The sequence below is a fragment of the Electrophorus electricus genome, chromosome 3 (genome assembly GCF_041902795.1).
Source record: "Electrophorus electricus isolate QZ-2024a chromosome 3, ASM4190279v1, whole genome shotgun sequence".
In the NCBI taxonomy this organism is placed as follows: domain Eukaryota; kingdom Metazoa; phylum Chordata; class Actinopteri; order Gymnotiformes; family Gymnotidae; genus Electrophorus; species Electrophorus electricus.
The window spans coordinates 17061478-17081586 of record NC_137499.1 but is presented as its reverse complement, the minus strand read 5'-3'; positions in this window follow the sequence as shown (position 1 = coordinate 17081586).

The window sequence follows — 20109 nt, the reverse complement described above, 5'->3', positions numbered from 1 at the left end:
AAAGTTTCTTCTTAACTTGCATGAGATAGTAGTTGAGAACACAATGTTTGGCTCTAAAACAGAGTTTAAGGTACTTACAATGCTTTGAAATGCTGTTTTAATGTATGTAAAACATAAAGAACACAGATTAAATCTACTTGAAAACACAATGTCTTGCCCAGAGACACTGTTTAATCACTTACAATGCCTTGAAACGCTGTTTCAATGTATGTAAAACATAAAGAATACAGTTACAATCTACTTATTGTAAACTATAGAACAGACTGTTTTCTCTTAAACTAATCTTTGAAAGTTTCTTCTTAACTTGCATGAGATAGTAGTTGAGAACACAATGTTTGGCTCTAAAACAGAGTTTAAGGTGCTTACAATGCTTTGAAATTCTGTTTTAATGTATGTAAAACATAAAGAACACAGTTTAAATCTACTTGAAAACACAATGTCTTGCCCTGAAACACTGTTTAATCAATTACAATGCCTTGAAACGCTGTTTCAATGTATGTAAAACATAAAGAACACAGTTACAATCTACTTATTGCAAACTATAGAACAGACTGTTTTCTCTTAAAATAATCTTTGAAAGTTTCTTCTTAACTTGCATGAGATAGTATTTGAGAACACAGTGTTTGGTTCTTAAACAGAGTTTAAGGTACTTGAAATGCTGTTTTAATGTATGTAAAACATAAAGAACACAGTTTAAATCTACTTGAAAACACAATGTCTTGCCCAGAAACACTGTTTAATCACTTACAATGCCTTGAAACGCTGTTTCAATGTATGTAAAACATAAAGAACACAGTTACAATCTACTTATTGTAAACTATAGAACAGACTGTTTTCTCTTAAACTAATCTTTGAAAGTTTCTTCTTAACTTGCATGAGATAGTAGTTGAGAACACAATGTTTGGCTCTAAAACAGAGTTTAAGGTACTTACAATGCTTTGAAATGCTGTTTTAATGTATGTAAAACATAAAGAACACAGATTAAATCTACTTGAAAACACAATGTCTTGCCCAGAGACACTGTTTAATCACTTACAATGCCTTGAAATGCTGTTTCAATGTATGTAAAACATAAAGAATACAGTTACAATCTACTTATTGTAAACTATAGAACAGACTGTTTTCTCTTAAACTAATCTTTGAAAGTTTCTTCTTAACTTGCATGAGATAGTAGTTGAGAACACAATGTTTGGCTCTAAAACAGAGTTTAAGGTACTTACAATGCTTTGAAATGCTGTTTTAATGTATGTAAAACATAAAGAACACAGTTTAAATCTACTTGAAAACACAATGTCTTGCCCTGAAACACTGTTTAATCACTTACAATGCCTTGAAACGCTGTTTCAATGTATGTAAAACATAAAGAACACAGTTACAATCTACTTATTGCAAACTATAGAACAGAATGTTTTCTCTTAAACTAATCTTTGAAAGTTTCTTCTTAACTTGCATGAGATAGTATTTGAGAACAGTGTTTGGCTCTAAAACAGAGTTTAATGTACTTGAAATGCTGTTTTAATGTATGTAAAACATAAAGAACACAGTTTAAATCTACTTGAAAACACAATGTCTTGCCCAGAAACACAGTTTAATCACTTACAATGCCTTGAAACGCTGTTTCAAAGTATGTAAAACATAAAGAACACAGTTACAATCTACTTATTGTAAACTATAGAACAGACTGTTTTCTCTTAAACTAATCTTTGAAAGTTTCTTCTTAACTTGCATGAGATAGTAGTTGAGAACACAATGTTTGGCTCTAAAACAGAGTTTAAGGTACTTACAATGCTTTGAAATGCTGTTTTAATGTATGTAAAACATAAAGAACACAGATTAAATCTACTTGAAAACACAATGTCTTGCCCAGAGACACTGTTTAATCACTTACAATGCCTTGAAATGCTGTTTCAATGTATGTAAAACATAAAGAATACAGTTACAATCTACTTATTGTAAACTATAGAACAGACTGTTTTCTCTTAAACTAATCTTTGAAAGTTTCTTCTTAACTTGCATGAGATAGTAGTTGAGAACACAATGTTTGGCTCTAAAACAGAGTTTAAGGTACTTACAATGCTTTGAAATGCTGTTTTAATGTATGTAAAACATAAAGAACACAGTTTAAATCTACTTGAAAACACAATGTCTTGCCCTGAAACACTGTTTAATCACTTACAATGCCTTGAAACGCTGTTTCAATGTATGTAAAACATAAAGAACACAGTTACAATCTACTTATTGCAAACTATAGAACAGAATGTTTTCTCTTAAACTAATCTTTGAAAGTTTCTTCTTAACTTGCATGAGATAGTATTTGAGAACAGTGTTTGGCTCTAAAACAGAGTTTAATGTACTTGAAATGCTGTTTTAATGTATGTAAAACATAAAGAACACAGTTTAAATCTACTTGAAAACACAATGTCTTGCCCAGAAACACAGTTTAATCACTTACAATGCCTTGAAACGCTGTTTCAAAGTATGTAAAACATAAAGAACACAGTTACAATCTACTTATTGTAAACTATAGAACAGACTGTTTTCTCTTAAACTAATCTTTGAAAGTTTCTTCTTAACTTGCATGAGATAGTAGTTGAGAACACAATGTTTGGCTCTAAAACAGAGTTTAAGGTGCTTACAATGCTTTGAAATTCTGTTTTAATGTATGTAAAACATAAAGAACACAGATTAAATCTACTTGAAAACACAATGTCTTGCCCAGAGACACTGTTTAATCACTTACAATGCCTTGAAACGCTGTTTCAATGTATGTAAAACATAAAGAATACAGTTACAATCTACTTATTGTAAACTATAGAACAGACTGTTTTCTCTTAAACTAATCTTTGAAAGTTTCTTCTTAACTTGCATGAGATAGTAGTTGAGAACACAATGTTTGGCTCTAAAACAGAGTTTAAGGTGCTTACAATGCTTTGAAATTCTGTTTTAATGTATGTAAAACATAAAGAACACAGTTTAAATCTACTTGAAAACACAATGTCTTGCCCTGAAACACTGTTTAATCAATTACAATGCCTTGAAACGCTGTTTCAATGTATGTAAAACATAAAGAACACAGTTACAATCTACTTATTGCAAACTATAGAACAGAATGTTTTCTCTTAAACTAATCTTTGAAAGTTTCTTCTTAACTTGCATGAGATAGTAGTTGAGAACACAATGTTTGGCTCTAAAACAGAGTTTAAGGTACTAGAAATGCTGTTTTAATGAATGTAAAACATAAAGAACACAGTTTAAATCTACTTGAAAACACAATGTCTTGCCCAGAAACACTGTTTAATCACTTACAATGCCTTGAAACGCTGTTTCAATGTATGTAAAACATAAAGAACACAGTTACAATCTACTTATTGCAAACTATAGAACAGACTGTTTTCTCTTAAAATAATCTTTGAAAGTTTCTTCTTAACTTGCATGAGATAGTATTTGAGAACACAGTGTTTGGTTCTTAAACAGAGTTTAAGGTACTTGAAATGCTGTTTTAATGTATGTAAAACATAAAGAACACAGTTTAAATCTACTTGAAAACACAATGTCTTGCCCAGAAACACAGTTTAATCACTTACAATGCCTTGAAACGCTGTTTCAATGTATGTAAAACATAAAGAACACAGTTACAATCTACTTATTGTAAACTATAGAACAGACTGTTTTCTCTTAAACTAATCTTTGAAAGTTTCTTCTTAACTTGCATGAGATAGTAGTTGAGAACACAATGTTTGGCTCTAAAACAGAGTTTAAGGTACTTACAATGCTTTGAAATGCTGTTTTAATGTATGTAAAACATAAAGAACACAAATTAAATCTACTTGAAAACACAATGTCTTGCCCAGAGACACTGTTTAATCACTTACAATGCCTTGAAACGCTGTTTCAATGTATGTAAAACATAAAGAATACAGTTACAATCTACTTATTGTAAACTATAGAACAGACTGTTTTCTCTTAAACTAATCTTTGAAAGTTTCTTCTTAACTTGCATGAGATAGTAGTTGAGAACACAATGTTTGGCTCTAAAACAGAGTTTAAGGTACTTGAAATGCTGTTTTAATGTATGTAAAACATAAAGAACACAGTTTAAATCTACTTGAAAACACAATGTCTTGCCCAGAAACACTGTTTAATCACTTACAATGCCTTGAAACGCTGTTTCAATGTATGTAAAACATAAAGAACACAGTTAAAATCTACTTATTGCAAACTATAGAACAGACTGTTTTCTCTTAAACTAATCTTTGAAAGTTTCTTCTTAACTTGCATCAGATAGTAGTTGAGAACACAATGTTTGGCTCTAAAACAGAGTTTAAGGTACTTGAAATGCTGTTTTAATGTATGTAAAACATAAAGAACACAGTTTAAATCTACTTGAAAACACAATGTCTTGCCCAGAAACACTGTTTAATCGCTTACAATGCCTTGAAACGCTGTTTCAATGTATGTAAAACATAAAGAACACAGTTAAAATCTACTTATTGCAAACTATAGAACAGACTGTTTTCTCTTAAACTAATCTTTGAAAGTTTCTTCTTAACTTGCATGAGATAGTAGTTGAGAACACAATGTTTGGCTCTAAAACAGAGTTTAAGGTGCTTACAATGCTTTGAAATTCTGTTTTAATGTATGTAAAACATAAAGAACACAGATTAAATCTACTTGAAAACACAATGTCTTGCCCAGAGACACTGTTTAATCACTTACAATGCCTTGAAACGCTGTTTCAATGTATGTAAAACATAAAGAATACAGTTACAATCTACTTATTGTAAACTATAGAACAGACTGTTTTCTCTTAAACTAATCTTTGAAAGTTTCTTCTTAACTTGCATGAGATAGTAGTTGAGAACACAATGTTTGGCTCTAAAACAGAGTTTAAGGTGCTTACAATGCTTTGAAATTCTGTTTTAATGTATGTAAAACATAAAGAACACAGTTTAAATCTACTTGAAAACACAATGTCTTGCCCTGAAACACTGTTTAATCAATTACAATGCCTTGAAACGCTGTTTCAATGTATGTAAAACATAAAGAACACAGTTACAATCTACTTATTGCAAACTATAGAACAGAATGTTTTCTCTTAAACTAATCTTTGAAAGTTTCTTCTTAACTTGCATGAGATAGTAGTTGAGAACACAATGTTTGGCTCTAAAACAGAGTTTAAGGTACTAGAAATGCTGTTTTAATGAATGTAAAACATAAAGAACACAGTTTAAATCTACTTGAAAACACAATGTCTTGCCCAGAAACACTGTTTAATCACTTACAATGCCTTGAAACGCTGTTTCAATGTATGTAAAACATAAAGAACACAGTTACAATCTACTTATTGCAAACTATAGAACAGACTGTTTTCTCTTAAAATAATCTTTGAAAGTTTCTTCTTAACTTGCATGAGATAGTATTTGAGAACACAGTGTTTGGTTCTTAAACAGAGTTTAAGGTACTTGAAATGCTGTTTTAATGTATGTAAAACATAAAGAACACAGTTTAAATCTACTTGAAAACACAATGTCTTGCCCAGAAACACTGTTTAATCACTTACAATGCCTTGAAATGCTGTTTCAATGTATGTAAAACATAAAGAATACAGTTACAATCTACTTATTGTAAACTATAGAACAGACTGTTTTCTCTTAAACTAATCTTTGAAAGTTTCTTCTTAACTTGCATGAGATAGTAGTTGAGAACACAATGTTTGGCTCTAAAATAGAGTTTAAGGTGCTTACAATGCTTTGAAATTCTGTTTTAATGTATGTAAAACATAAAGAACACAGTTTAAATCTACTTGAAAACACAATGTCTTGCCCTGAAACACTGTTTAATCAATTACAATGCCTTGAAACGCTGTTTCAATGTATGTAAAACATAAAGAACACAGTTACAATCTACTTATTGCAAACTATAGAACAGAATGTTTTCTCTTAAACTAATCTTTGAAAGTTTCTTCTTAACTTGCATGAGATAGTAGTTGAGAACACAATGTTTGGCTCTAAAACAGAGTTTAAGGTACTTGAAATGCTGTTTTAATGTATGTAAAACATAAAGAACACAGTTTAAATCTACTTGAAAACACAATGTCTTGCCCAGAAACACTGTTTAATCACTTACAATGCCTTGAAACGCTGTTTCAATGTATGTAAAACATAAAGAACACAGTTAAAATCTACTTATTGCAAACTATAGAACAGACTGTTTTCTCTTAAACTAATCTTTGAAAGTTTATTCTTAACTTGCATCAGATAGTAGTTGAGAACACAATGTTTGGCTCTAAAACAGAGTTTAAGGTACTTGAAATGCTGTTTTAATGTATGTAAAACATAAAGAACACAGTTTAAATCTACTTGAAAACACAATGTCTTGCCCAGAAACACTGTTTAATCGCTTACAATGCCTTGAAACGCTGTTTCAATGTATGTAAAACATAAAGAACACAGTTAAAATCTACTTATTGCAAACTATAGAACAGACTGTTTTCTCTTAAACTAATCTTTGAAAGTTTCTTCTTAACTTGCATGAGATAGTAGTTGAGAACACAATGTTTGGCTCTAAAACAGAGTTTAAGGTACTTGAAATGCTGTTTTAATGTATGTAAAACATAAAGAACACAGTTTAAATCTACTTGAAAACACAATGTCTTGCCCAGAGACACTGTTTAATCACTTACAATGCCTTGAAACGCTGTTTCAATGTATGTAAAACATAAAGAATACAGTTACAATCTACTTATTGTAAACTATAGAACAGACTGTTTTCTCTTAAACTAATCTTTGAAAGTTTCTTCTTAACTTGCATGAGATAGTAGTTGAGAACACAATGTTTGGCTCTAAAACAGAGTTTAAGGTACTTGAAATGCTGTTTTAATGTATGTAAAACATAAAGAACACAGTTTAAATCTACTTGAAAACACAATGTCTTGCCCAGAGACACTGTTTAATCACTTACAATGCCTTGAAACGCTGTTTCAATGTATGTAAAACATAAAGAATACAGTTACAATCTACTTATTGTAAACTATAGAACAGACTGTTTTCTCTTAAACTAACCTTTGAAAGTTTCTTCTTAACTTGCATGAGATAGTAGTTGAGAACACAATGTTTGGCTCTAAAACAGAGTTTAAGGTACTTGAAATGCTGTTTTAATGTATGTAAAACATAAAGAACACAGTTTAAATCTACTTGAAAACACAATGTCTTGCCCAGAAACACTGTTTAATCACTTACAATGCCTTGAAACGCTGTTTCAATGTATGTAAAACATAAAGAACACAGTTAAAATCTACTTATTGCAAACTATAGAACAGACTGTTTTCTCTTAAACTAATCTTTGAAAGTTTCTTCTTAACTTGCATCAGATAGTAGTTGAGAACACAATGTTTGGCTCTAAAACAGAGTTTAAGGTACTTGAAATGCTGTTTTAATGTATGTAAAACATAAAGAACACAGTTTAAATCTACTTGAAAACACAATGTCTTGCCCAGAAACACTGTTTAATCGCTTACAATGCCTTGAAACGCTGTTTCAATGTATGTAAAACATAAAGAATACAGTTACAATCTACTTATTGTAAACTATAGAACAGACTGTTTTCTCTTAAACTAATCTTTGAAAGTTTCTTCTTAACTTGCATGAGATAGTAGTTGAGAACACAATGTTTGGCTCTAAAACAGAGTTTAAGGTACTTGAAATGCTGTTTTAATGTATGTAAAACATAAAGAACACAGTTTAAATCTACTTGAAAACACAATGTCTTGCCCAGAGACACTGTTTAATCACTTACAATGCCTTGAAACGCTGTTTCAATGTATGTAAAACATAAAGAATACAGTTACAATCTACTTATTGTAAACTATAGAACAGACTGTTTTCTCTTAAACTAACCTTTGAAAGTTTCTTCTTAACTTGCATGAGATAGTAGTTGAGAACACAATGTTTGGCTCTAAAACAGAGTTTAAGGTACTTACAATGCTTTGAAATGCTGTTTTAATGTATGTAAAACATAAAGAACACAGATTAAATCTACTTGAAAACACAATGTCTTGCCCAGAGACACTGTTTAATCACTTACAATGCCTTGAAACGCTGTTTCAATGTATGTAAAACATAAAGAATACAGTTACAATCTACTTATTGTAAACTATAGAACAGACTGTTTTCTCTTAAACTAATCTTTGAAAGTTTCTTCTTAACTTGCATGAGATAGTAGTTGAGAACACAATGTTTGGCTCTAAAACAGAGTTTAAGGTGCTTACAATGCTTTGAAATTCTGTTTTAATGTATGTAAAACATAAAGAACACAGTTTAAATCTACTTGAAAACACAATGTCTTGCCCTGAAACACTGTTTAATCACTTACAATGCCTTGAAACGCTGTTTCAATGTATGTAAAACATAAAGAACACAGTTACAATCTACTTATTGCAAACTATAGAACAGACTGTTTTCTCTTAAACTAATCTTTGAAAGTTTCTTCTTAACTTGCATGAGATAGTAGTTGAGAACACAATGTTTGGCTCTAAAACAGAGTTTAAGGTGCTTACAATGCTTTGAAATTCTGTTTTAATGTATGTAAAACATAAAGAACACAGTTTAAATCTACTTGAAAACACAATGTCTTGCCCTGAAACACTGTTTAATCAATTACAATGCCTTGAAACGCTGTTTCAATGTATGTAAAACATAAAGAACACAGTTACAATCTACTTATTGCAAACTATAGAACAGAATGTTTTCTCTTAAACTAATCTTTGAAAGTTTCTTCTTAACTTGCATGAGATAGTAGTTGAGAACACAATGTTTGGCTCTAAAACAGAGTTTAAGGTACTAGAAATGCTGTTTTAATGAATGTAAAACATAAAGAACACAGTTTAAATCTACTTGAAAACACAATGTCTTGCCCAGAAACACTGTTTAATCACTTACAATGCCTTGAAACGCTGTTTCAATGTATGTAAAACATAAAGAACACAGTTAAAATCTACTTATTGCAAACTATAGAACAGACTGTTTTCTCTTAAACTAATCTTTGAAAGTTTCTTCTTAACTTGCATCAGATAGTAGTTGAGAACACAATGTTTGGCTCTAAAACAGAGTTTAAGGTACTTGAAATGCTGTTTTAATGTATGTAAAACATAAAGAACACAGTTTAAATCTACTTGAAAACACAATGTCTTGCCCAGAAACACTGTTTAATCGCTTACAATGCCTTGAAACGCTGTTTCAATGTATGTAAAACATAAAGAACACAGTTAAAATCTACTTATTGCAAACTATAGAACAGACTGTTTTCTCTTAAACTAATCTTTGAAAGTTTCTTCTTAACTTGCATGAGATAGTAGTTGAGAACACAATGTTTGGCTCTAAAACAGAGTTTAAGGTACTTGAAATGCTGTTTTAATGTATGTAAAACATAAAGAACACAGTTTAAATCTACTTGAAAACACAATGTCTTGCCCAGAGACACTGTTTAATCACTTACAATGCCTTGAAACGCTGTTTCAATGTATGTAAAACATAAAGAATACAGTTACAATCTACTTATTGTAAACTATAGAACAGACTGTTTTCTCTTAAACTAATCTTTGAAAGTTTCTTCTTAACTTGCATGAGATAGTAGTTGAGAACACAATGTTTGGCTCTAAAACAGAGTTTAAGGTACTTGAAATGCTGTTTTAATGTATGTAAAACATAAAGAACACAGTTTAAATCTACTTGAAAACACAATGTCTTGCCCTGAAACACTGTTTAATCACTTACAATGCCTTGAAACGCTGTTTCAATGTATGTAAAACATAAAGAATACAGTTACAATCTACTTATTGTAAACTATAGAACAGACTGTTTTCTCTTAAACTAACCTTTGAAAGTTTCTTCTTAACTTGCATGAGATAGTAGTTGAAAACACAATGTTTGGCTCTAAAACAGAGTTTAAGGTACTTACAATGCTTTGAAATGCTGTTTTAATGTATGTAAAACATAAAGAACACAGATTAAATCTACTTGAAAACACAATGTCTTGCCCAGAGACACTGTTTAATCACTTACAATGCCTTGAAACGCTGTTTCAATGTATGTAAAACATAAAGAACACAGTTACAATCTACTTATTGCAAACTATAGAACAGAATGTTTTCTCTTAAACTAATCTTTGAAAGTTTCTTCTTAACTTGCATGAGATAGTATTTGAGAACAGTGTTTGGCTCTAAAACAGAGTTTAATGTACTTGAAATGCTGTTTTAATGTATGTAAAACATAAAGAACACAGTTTAAATCTACTTGAAAACACAATGTCTTGCCCAGAAACACAGTTTAATCACTTAGAATGCCTTGAAACGCTGTTTCAAAGTATGTAAAACATAAAGAACACAGTTACAATCTACTTATTGTAAACTATAGAACAGACTGTTTTCTCTTAAACTAATCTTTGAAAGTTTCTTCTTAACTTGCATGAGATAGTAGTTGAGAACACAATGTTTGGCTCTAAAACAGAGTTTAAGGTGCTTACAATGCTTTGAAATTCTGTTTTAATGTATGTAAAACATAAAGAACACAGATTAAATCTACTTGAAAACACAATGTCTTGCCCAGAGACACTGTTTAATCACTTACAATGCCTTGAAACGCTGTTTCAATGTATGTAAAACATAAAGAATACAGTTACAATCTACTTATTGTAAACTATAGAACAGACTGTTTTCTCTTAAACTAATCTTTGAAAGTTTCTTCTTAACTTGCATGAGATAGTAGTTGAGAACACAATGTTTGGCTCTAAAATAGAGTTTAAGGTGCTTACAATGCTTTGAAATTCTGTTTTAATGTATGTAAAACATAAAGAACACAGTTTAAATCTACTTGAAAACACAATGTCTTGCCCTGAAACACTGTTTAATCAATTACAATGCCTTGAAACGCTGTTTCAATGTATGTAAAACATAAAGAACACAGTTACAATCTACTTATTGCAAACTATAGAACAGAATGTTTTCTCTTAAACTAATCTTTGAAAGTTTCTTCTTAACTTGCATGAGATAGTAGTTGAGAACACAATGTTTGGCTCTAAAACAGAGTTTAAGGTACTAGAAATGCTGTTTTAATGAATGTAAAACATAAAGAACACAGTTTAAATCTACTTGAAAACACAATGTCTTGCCCAGAAACACTGTTTAATCACTTACAATGCCTTGAAACGCTGTTTCAATGTATGTAAAACATAAAGAACACAGTTACAATCTACTTATTGCAAACTATAGAACAGACTGTTTTCTCTTAAAATAATCTTTGAAAGTTTCTTCTTAACTTGCATGAGATAGTATTTGAGAACACAGTGTTTGGTTCTTAAACAGAGTTTAAGGTACTTGAAATGCTGTTTTAATGTATGTAAAACATAAAGAACACAGTTTAAATCTAGTTGAAAACACAATGTCTTGCCCAGAAACACTGTTTAATCACTTACAATGCCTTGAAACGCTGTTTCAATGTATGTAAAACATAAAGAACACAGTTACAATCTACTTATTGTAAACTATAGAACAGACTGTTTTCTCTTAAACTAATCTTTGAAAGTTTCTTCTTAACTTGCATGAGATAGTAGTTGAGAACACAATGTTTGGCTCTAAAACAGAGTTTAAGGTACTTACAATGCTTTGAAATGCTGTTTTAATGTATGTAAAACATAAAGAACACAGATTAAATCTACTTGAAAACACAATGTCTTGCACAGAGACACTGTTTAATCACTTACAATGCCTTGAAATGCTGTTTCAATGTATGTAAAACATAAAGAATACAGTTACAATCTACTTATTGTAAACTATAGAACAGACTGTTTTCTCTTAAACTAATCTTTGAAAGTTTCTTCTTAACTTGCATGAGATAGTAGTTGAGAACACAATGTTTGGCTCTAAAATAGAGTTTAAGGTGCTTACAATGCTTTGAAATTCTGTTTTAATGTATGTAAAACATAAAGAACACAGTTTAAATCTACTTGAAAACACAATGTCTTGCCCTGAAACACTGTTTAATCAATTACAATGCCTTGAAACGCTGTTTCAATGTATGTAAAACATAAAGAACACAGTTACAATCTACTTATTGCAAACTATAGAACAGAATGTTTTCTCTTAAACTAATCTTTGAAAGTTTCTTCTTAACTTGCATGAGATAGTAGTTGAGAACACAATGTTTGGCTCTAAAACAGAGTTTAAGGTACTAGAAATGCTGTTTTAATGAATGTAAAACATAAAGAACACAGTTTAAATCTACTTGAAAACACAATGTCTTGCCCAGAAACACTGTTTAATCACTTACAATGCCTTGAAACGCTGTTTCAATGTATGTAAAACATAAAGAACACAGTTACAATCTACTTATTGCAAACTATAGAACAGACTGTTTTCTCTTAAAATAATCTTTGAAAGTTTCTTCTTAACTTGCATGAGATAGTATTTGAGAACACAGTGTTTGGTTCTTAAACAGAGTTTAAGGTACTTGAAATGCTGTTTTAATGTATGTAAAACATAAAGAACACAGTTTAAATCTAGTTGAAAACACAATGTCTTGCCCAGAAACACTGTTTAATCACTTACAATGCCTTGAAACGCTGTTTCAATGTATGTAAAACATAAAGAACACAGTTACAATCTACTTATTGTAAACTATAGAACAGACTGTTTTCTCTTAAACTAATCTTTGAAAGTTTCTTCTTAACTTGCATGAGATAGTAGTTGAGAACACAATGTTTGGCTCTAAAACAGAGTTTAAGGTACTTACAATGCTTTGAAATGCTGTTTTAATGTATGTAAAACATAAAGAACACAGATTAAATCTACTTGAAAACACAATGTCTTGCCCAGAGACACTGTTTAATCACTTACAATGCCTTGAAACGCTGTTTCAATGTATGTAAAACATAAAGAATACAGTTACAATCTACTTATTGTAAACTATAGAACAGACTGTTTTCTCTTAAACTAATCTTTGAAAGTTTCTTCTTAACTTGCATGAGATAGTAGTTGAGAACACAATGTTTGGCTCTAAAATAGAGTTTAAGGTGCTTACAATGCTTTGAAATTCTGTTTTAATGTATGTAAAACATAAAGAACACAGTTTAAATCTACTTGAAAACACAATGTCTTGCCCTGAAACACTGTTTAATCAATTACAATGCCTTGAAACGCTGTTTCAATGTATGTAAAACATAAAGAACACAGTTACAATCTACTTATTGCAAACTATAGAACAGAATGTTTTCTCTTAAACTAATCTTTGAAAGTTTCTTCTTAACTTGCATGAGATAGTAGTTGAGAACACAATGTTTGGCTCTAAAACAGAGTTTAAGGTACTAGAAATGCTGTTTTAATGAATGTAAAACATAAAGAACACAGTTTAAATCTACTTGAAAACACAATGTCTTGCCCAGAAACACTGTTTAATCACTTACAATGCCTTGAAACGCTGTTTCAATGTATGTAAAACATAAAGAACACAGTTACAATCTACTTATTGCAAACTATAGAACAGACTGTTTTCTCTTAAAATAATCTTTGAAAGTTTCTTCTTAACTTGCATGAGATAGTATTTGAGAACACAGTGTTTGGTTCTTAAACAGAGTTTAAGGTACTTGAAATGCTGTTTTAATGTATGTAAAACATAAAGAACACAGTTTAAATCTAGTTGAAAACACAATGTCTTGCCCAGAAACACTGTTTAATCACTTACAATGCCTTGAAACGCTGTTTCAATGTATGTAAAACATAAAGAACACAGTTACAATCTACTTATTGTAAACTATAGAACAGACTGTTTTCTCTTAAACTAATCTTTGAAAGTTTCTTCTTAACTTGCATGAGATAGTAGTTGAGAACACAATGTTTGGCTCTAAAACAGAGTTTAAGGTACTTACAATGCTTTGAAATGCTGTTTTAATGTATGTAAAACATAAAGAACACAGATTAAATCTACTTGAAAACACAATGTCTTGCACAGAGACACTGTTTAATCACTTACAATGCCTTGAAATGCTGTTTCAATGTATGTAAAACATAAAGAATACAGTTACAATCTACTTATTGTAAACTATAGAACAGACTGTTTTCTCTTAAACTAATCTTTGAAAGTTTCTTCTTAACTTGCATGAGATAGTAGTTGAGAACACAATGTTTGGCTCTAAAATAGAGTTTAAGGTGCTTACAATGCTTTGAAATTCTGTTTTAATGTATGTAAAACATAAAGAACACAGTTTAAATCTACTTGAAAACACAATGTCTTGCCCTGAAACACTGTTTAATCAATTACAATGCCTTGAAACGCTGTTTCAATGTATGTAAAACATAAAGAACACAGTTACAATCTACTTATTGCAAACTATAGAACAGAATGTTTTCTCTTAAACTAATCTTTGAAAGTTTCTTCTTAACTTGCATGAGATAGTAGTTGAGAACACAATGTTTGGCTCTAAAACAGAGTTTAAGGTACTAGAAATGCTGTTTTAATGAATGTAAAACATAAAGAACACAGTTTAAATCTACTTGAAAACACAATGTCTTGCCCAGAAACACTGTTTAATCACTTACAATGCCTTGAAACGCTGTTTCAATGTATGTAAAACATAAAGAACACAGTTACAATCTACTTATTGCAAACTATAGAACAGACTGTTTTCTCTTAAAATAATCTTTGAAAGTTTCTTCTTAACTTGCATGAGATAGTATTTGAGAACACAGTGTTTGGTTCTTAAACAGAGTTTAAGGTACTTGAAATGCTGTTTTAATGTATGTAAAACATAAAGAACACAGTTTAAATCTAGTTGAAAACACAATGTCTTGCCCAGAAACACTGTTTAATCACTTACAATGCCTTGAAACGCTGTTTCAATGTATGTAAAACATAAAGAACACAGTTACAATCTACTTATTGTAAACTATAGAACAGACTGTTTTCTCTTAAACTAATCTTTGAAAGTTTCTTCTTAACTTGCATGAGATAGTAGTTGAGAACACAATGTTTGGCTCTAAAACAGAGTTTAAGGTACTTACAATGCTTTGAAATGCTGTTTTAATGTATGTAAAACATAAAGAACACAGATTAAATCTACTTGAAAACACAATGTCTTGCACAGAGACACTGTTTAATCACTTACAATGCCTTGAAATGCTGTTTCAATGTATGTAAAACATAAAGAATACAGTTACAATCTACTTATTGTAAACTATAGAACAGACTGTTTTCTCTTAAACTAATCTTTGAAAGTTTCTTCTTAACTTGCATGAGATAGTAGTTGAGAACACAATGTTTGGCTCTAAAACAGAGTTTAAGGTACTTACAATGCTTTGAAATGCTGTTTTAATGTATGTAAAACATAAAGAACACAGTTTAAATCTACTTGAAAACACAATGTCTTGCCCTGAAACACTGTTTAATCACTTACAATGCCTTGAAACGCTGTTTCAATGTATGTAAAACATAAAGAACACAGTTACAATCTACTTATTGCAAACTATAGAACAGAATGTTTTCTCTTAAACTAATCTTTGAAAGTTTCTTCTTAACTTGCATGAGATAGTATTTGAGAACAGTGTTTGGCTCTAAAACAGAGTTTAATGTACTTGAAATGCTGTTTTAATGTATGTAAAACATAAAGAACACAGTTTAAATCTACTTGAAAACACAATGTCTTGCCCAGAAACACAGTTTAATCACTTACAATGCCATGAAACGCTGTTTCAATGTATGTAAAACATAAAGAACACAGTTACAATCTACTTATTGCAAACTATAGAACAGAATGTTTTCTCTTAAACTAATCTTTGAAAGTTTCTTCTTAACTTGCATGAGATAGTATTTGAGAACAGTGTTTGGCTCTAAAACAGAGTTTAATGTACTTGAAATGCTGTTTTAATGTATGTAAAACATAAAGAACACAGTTTAAATCTACTTGAAAACACAATGTCTTGCCCAGAAACACAGTTTAATCACTTAGAATGCCTTGAAACGCTGTTTCAAAGTATGTAAAACATAAAGAACACAGTTACAATCTACTTATTGTAAACTATAGAACAGACTGTTTTCTCTTAAACTAATCTTTGAAAGTTTCTTCTTAACTTGCATGAGATAGTAGTTGAGAACACAATGTTTGGCTCTAAAACAGAGTTTAAGGTGCTTACAATGCTTTGAAATTCTGTTTTAATGTATGTAAAACATAAAGAACACAGATTAAATCTACTTGAAAACACAATGTCTTGCCCAGAGACACTGTTTAATCACTTACAATGCCTTGAAACGCTGTTTCAATGTATGTAAAACATAAAGAATACAGTTACAATCTACTTATTGTAAACTATAGAACAGACTGTTTTCTCTTAAACTAATCTTTGAAAGTTTCTTCTTAACTTGCATGAGATAGTAGTTGAGAACACAATGTTTGGCTCTAAAATAGAGTTTAAGGTGCTTACAATGCTTTGAAATTCTGTTTTAATGTATGTAAAACATAAAGAACACAGTTTAAATCTACTTGAAAACACAATGTCTTGCCCTGAAACACTGTTTAATCAATTACAATGCCTTGAAACGCTGTTTCAATGTATGTAAAACATAAAGAACACAGTTACAATCTACTTATTGCAAACTATAGAACAGAATGTTTTCTCTTAAACTAATCTTTGAAAGTTTCTTCTTAACTTGCATGAGATAGTAGTTGAGAACACAATGTTTGGCTCTAAAACAGAGTTTAAGGTACTAGAAATGCTGTTTTAATGAATGTAAAACATAAAGAACACAGTTTAAATCTACTTGAAAACACAATGTCTTGCCCAGAAACACTGTTTAATCACTTACAATGCCTTGAAACGCTGTTTCAATGTATGTAAAACATAAAGAACACAGTTACAATCTACTTATTGCAAACTATAGAACAGACTGTTTTCTCTTAAAATAATCTTTGAAAGTTTCTTCTTAACTTGCATGAGATAGTATTTGAGAACACAGTGTTTGGTTCTTAAACAGAGTTTAAGGTACTTGAAATGCTGTTTTAATGTATGTAAAACATAAAGAACACAGTTTAAATCTAGTTGAAAACACAATGTCTTGCCCAGAAACACTGTTTAATCACTTACAATGCCTTGAAACGCTGTTTCAATGTATGTAAAACATAAAGAACACAGTTACAATCTACTTATTGTAAACTATAGAACAGACTGTTTTCTCTTAAACTAATCTTTGAAAGTTTCTTCTTAACTTGCATGAGATAGTAGTTGAGAACACAATGTTTGGCTCTAAAACAGAGTTTAAGGTACTTACAATGCTTTGAAATGCTGTTTTAATGTATGTAAAACATAAAGAACACAGATTAAATCTACTTGAAAACACAATGTCTTGCACAGAGACACTGTTTAATCACTTACAATGCCTTGAAATGCTGTTTCAATGTATGTAAAACATAAAGAATACAGTTACAATCTACTTATTGTAAACTATAGAACAGACTGTTTTCTCTTAAACTAATCTTTGAAAGTTTCTTCTTAACTTGCATGAGATAGTAGTTGAGAACACAATGTTTGGTTCTAAAATAGAGTTTAAGGTGCTTACAATGCTTTGAAATTCTGTTTTAATGTATGTAAAACATAAAGAACACAGTTTAAATCTACTTGAAAACACAATGTCTTGCCCTGAAACACTGTTTAATCAATTACAATGCCTTGAAACGCTGTTTCAATGTATGTAAAACATAAAGAACACAGTTACAATCTACTTATTGCAAACTATAGAACAGAATGTTTTCTCTTAAACTAATCTTTGAAAGTTTCTTCTTAACTTGCATGAGATAGTAGTTGAGAACACAATGTTTGGCTCTAAAACAGAGTTTAAGGTACTAGAAATGCTGTTTTAATGAATGTAAAACATAAAGAACACAGTTTAAATCTACTTGAAAACACAATGTCTTGCCCAGAAACACTGTTTAATCACTTACAATGCCTTGAAACGCTGTTTCAATGTATGTAAAACATAAAGAACACAGTTACAATCTACTTATTGCAAACTATAGAACAGACTGTTTTCTCTTAAAATAATCTTTGAAAGTTTCTTCTTAACTTGCATGAGATAGTATTTGAGAACACAGTGTTTGGTTCTTAAACAGAGTTTAAGGTACTTGAAATGCTGTTTTAATGTATGTAAAACATAAAGAACACAGTTTAAATCTAGTTGAAAACACAATGTCTTGCCCAGAAACACTGTTTAATCACTTACAATGCCTTGAAACGCTGTTTCAATGTATGTAAAACATAAAGAACACAGTTACAATCTACTTATTGTAAACTATAGAACAGACTGTTTTCTCTTAAACTAATCTTTGAAAGTTTCTTCTTAACTTGCATGAGATAGTAGTTGAGAACACAATGTTTGGCTCTAAAACAGAGTTTAAGGTACTTACAATGCTTTGAAATGCTGTTTTAATGTATGTAAAACATAAAGAACACAGATTAAATCTACTTGAAAACACAATGTCTTGCACAGAGACACTGTTTAATCACTTACAATGCCTTGAAATGCTGTTTCAATGTATGTAAAACATAAAGAATACAGTTACAATCTACTTATTGTAAACTATAGAACAGACTGTTTTCTCTTAAACTAATCTTTGAAAGTTTCTTCTTAACTTGCATGAGATAGTAGTTGAGAACACAATGTTTGGCTCTAAAACAGAGTTTAAGGTACTTACAATGCTTTGAAATGCTGTTTTAATGTATGTAAAACATAAAGAACACAGTTTAAATCTACTTGAAAACACAATGTCTTGCCCTGAAACACTGTTTAATCACTTACAATGCCTTGAAACGCTGTTTCAATGTATGTAAAACATAAAGAACACAGTTAGAATCTACTTATTGCAAACTATAGAACAGAATGTTTTCTCTTAAACTAATCTTTGAAAGTTTCTTCTTAACTTGCATGAGATAGTATTTGAGAACAGTGTTTGGCTCTAAAACAGAGTTTAATGTACTTGAAATGCTGTTTTAATGTATGTAAAACATAAAGAACACAGTTTAAATCTACTTGAAAACACAATGTCTTGCCCAGAAACACAGTTTAATCACTTACAATGCCTTGAAACGCTGTTTCAAAGTATGTAAAACATAAAGAACACAGTTACAATCTACTTATTGTAAACTATAGAACAGACTGTTTTCTCTTAAACTAATCTTTGAAAGTTTCTTCTTAACTTGCATGAGATAGTAGTTGAGAACACAATGTTTGGCTCTAAAACAGAGTTTAAGGTGCTTACAATGCTTTGAAATTCTGTTTTAATGTATTTAAAACATAAAGAACACAGTTTAAATCTACTTGAAAACACAATGTCTTGCCCTGAAACACTGTTTAATCAATTACAATGCCTTGAAACGCTGTTTCAATGTATGTAAAACATAAAGAACACAGTTACAATCTACTTATTGCAAACTATAGAACAGAATGTTTTCTCTTAAACTAATCTTTGAAAGTTTCTTCTTAACTTGCATGAGATAGTAGTTGAGAACACAATGTTTGGCTCTAAAACAGAGTTTAAGGTACTAGAAATGCTGTTTTAATGAATGTAAAACATAAAGAACACAGTTTAAATCTACTTGAAAACACAATGTCTTGCCCAGAAACACTGTTTAATCACTTACAATGCCTTGAAACGCTGTTTCAATGTATGTAAAACATAAAGAACACAGTTACAATCTACTTATTGCAAACTATAGAACAGACTGTTTTCTCTTAAAATAATCTTTGAAAGTTTCTTCTTAACTTGCATGAGATAGTATTTGAGAACACAGTGTTTGGTTCTTAAACAGAGTTTAAGGTACTTGAAATGCTGTTTTAATGTATGTAAAACATAAAGAACACAGTTTAAATCTACTTGAAAACACAATGTCTTGCCCAGAAACACTGTTTAATCACTTACAATGCCTTGAAACGCTGTTTCAATGTATGTAAAACATAAAGAACACAGTTACAATCTACTTATTGTAAACTATAGAACAGACTGTTTTCTCTTAAACTAATCTTTGAAAGTTTCTTCTTAACTTGCATGAGATAGTAGTTGAGAACACAATGTTTGGCT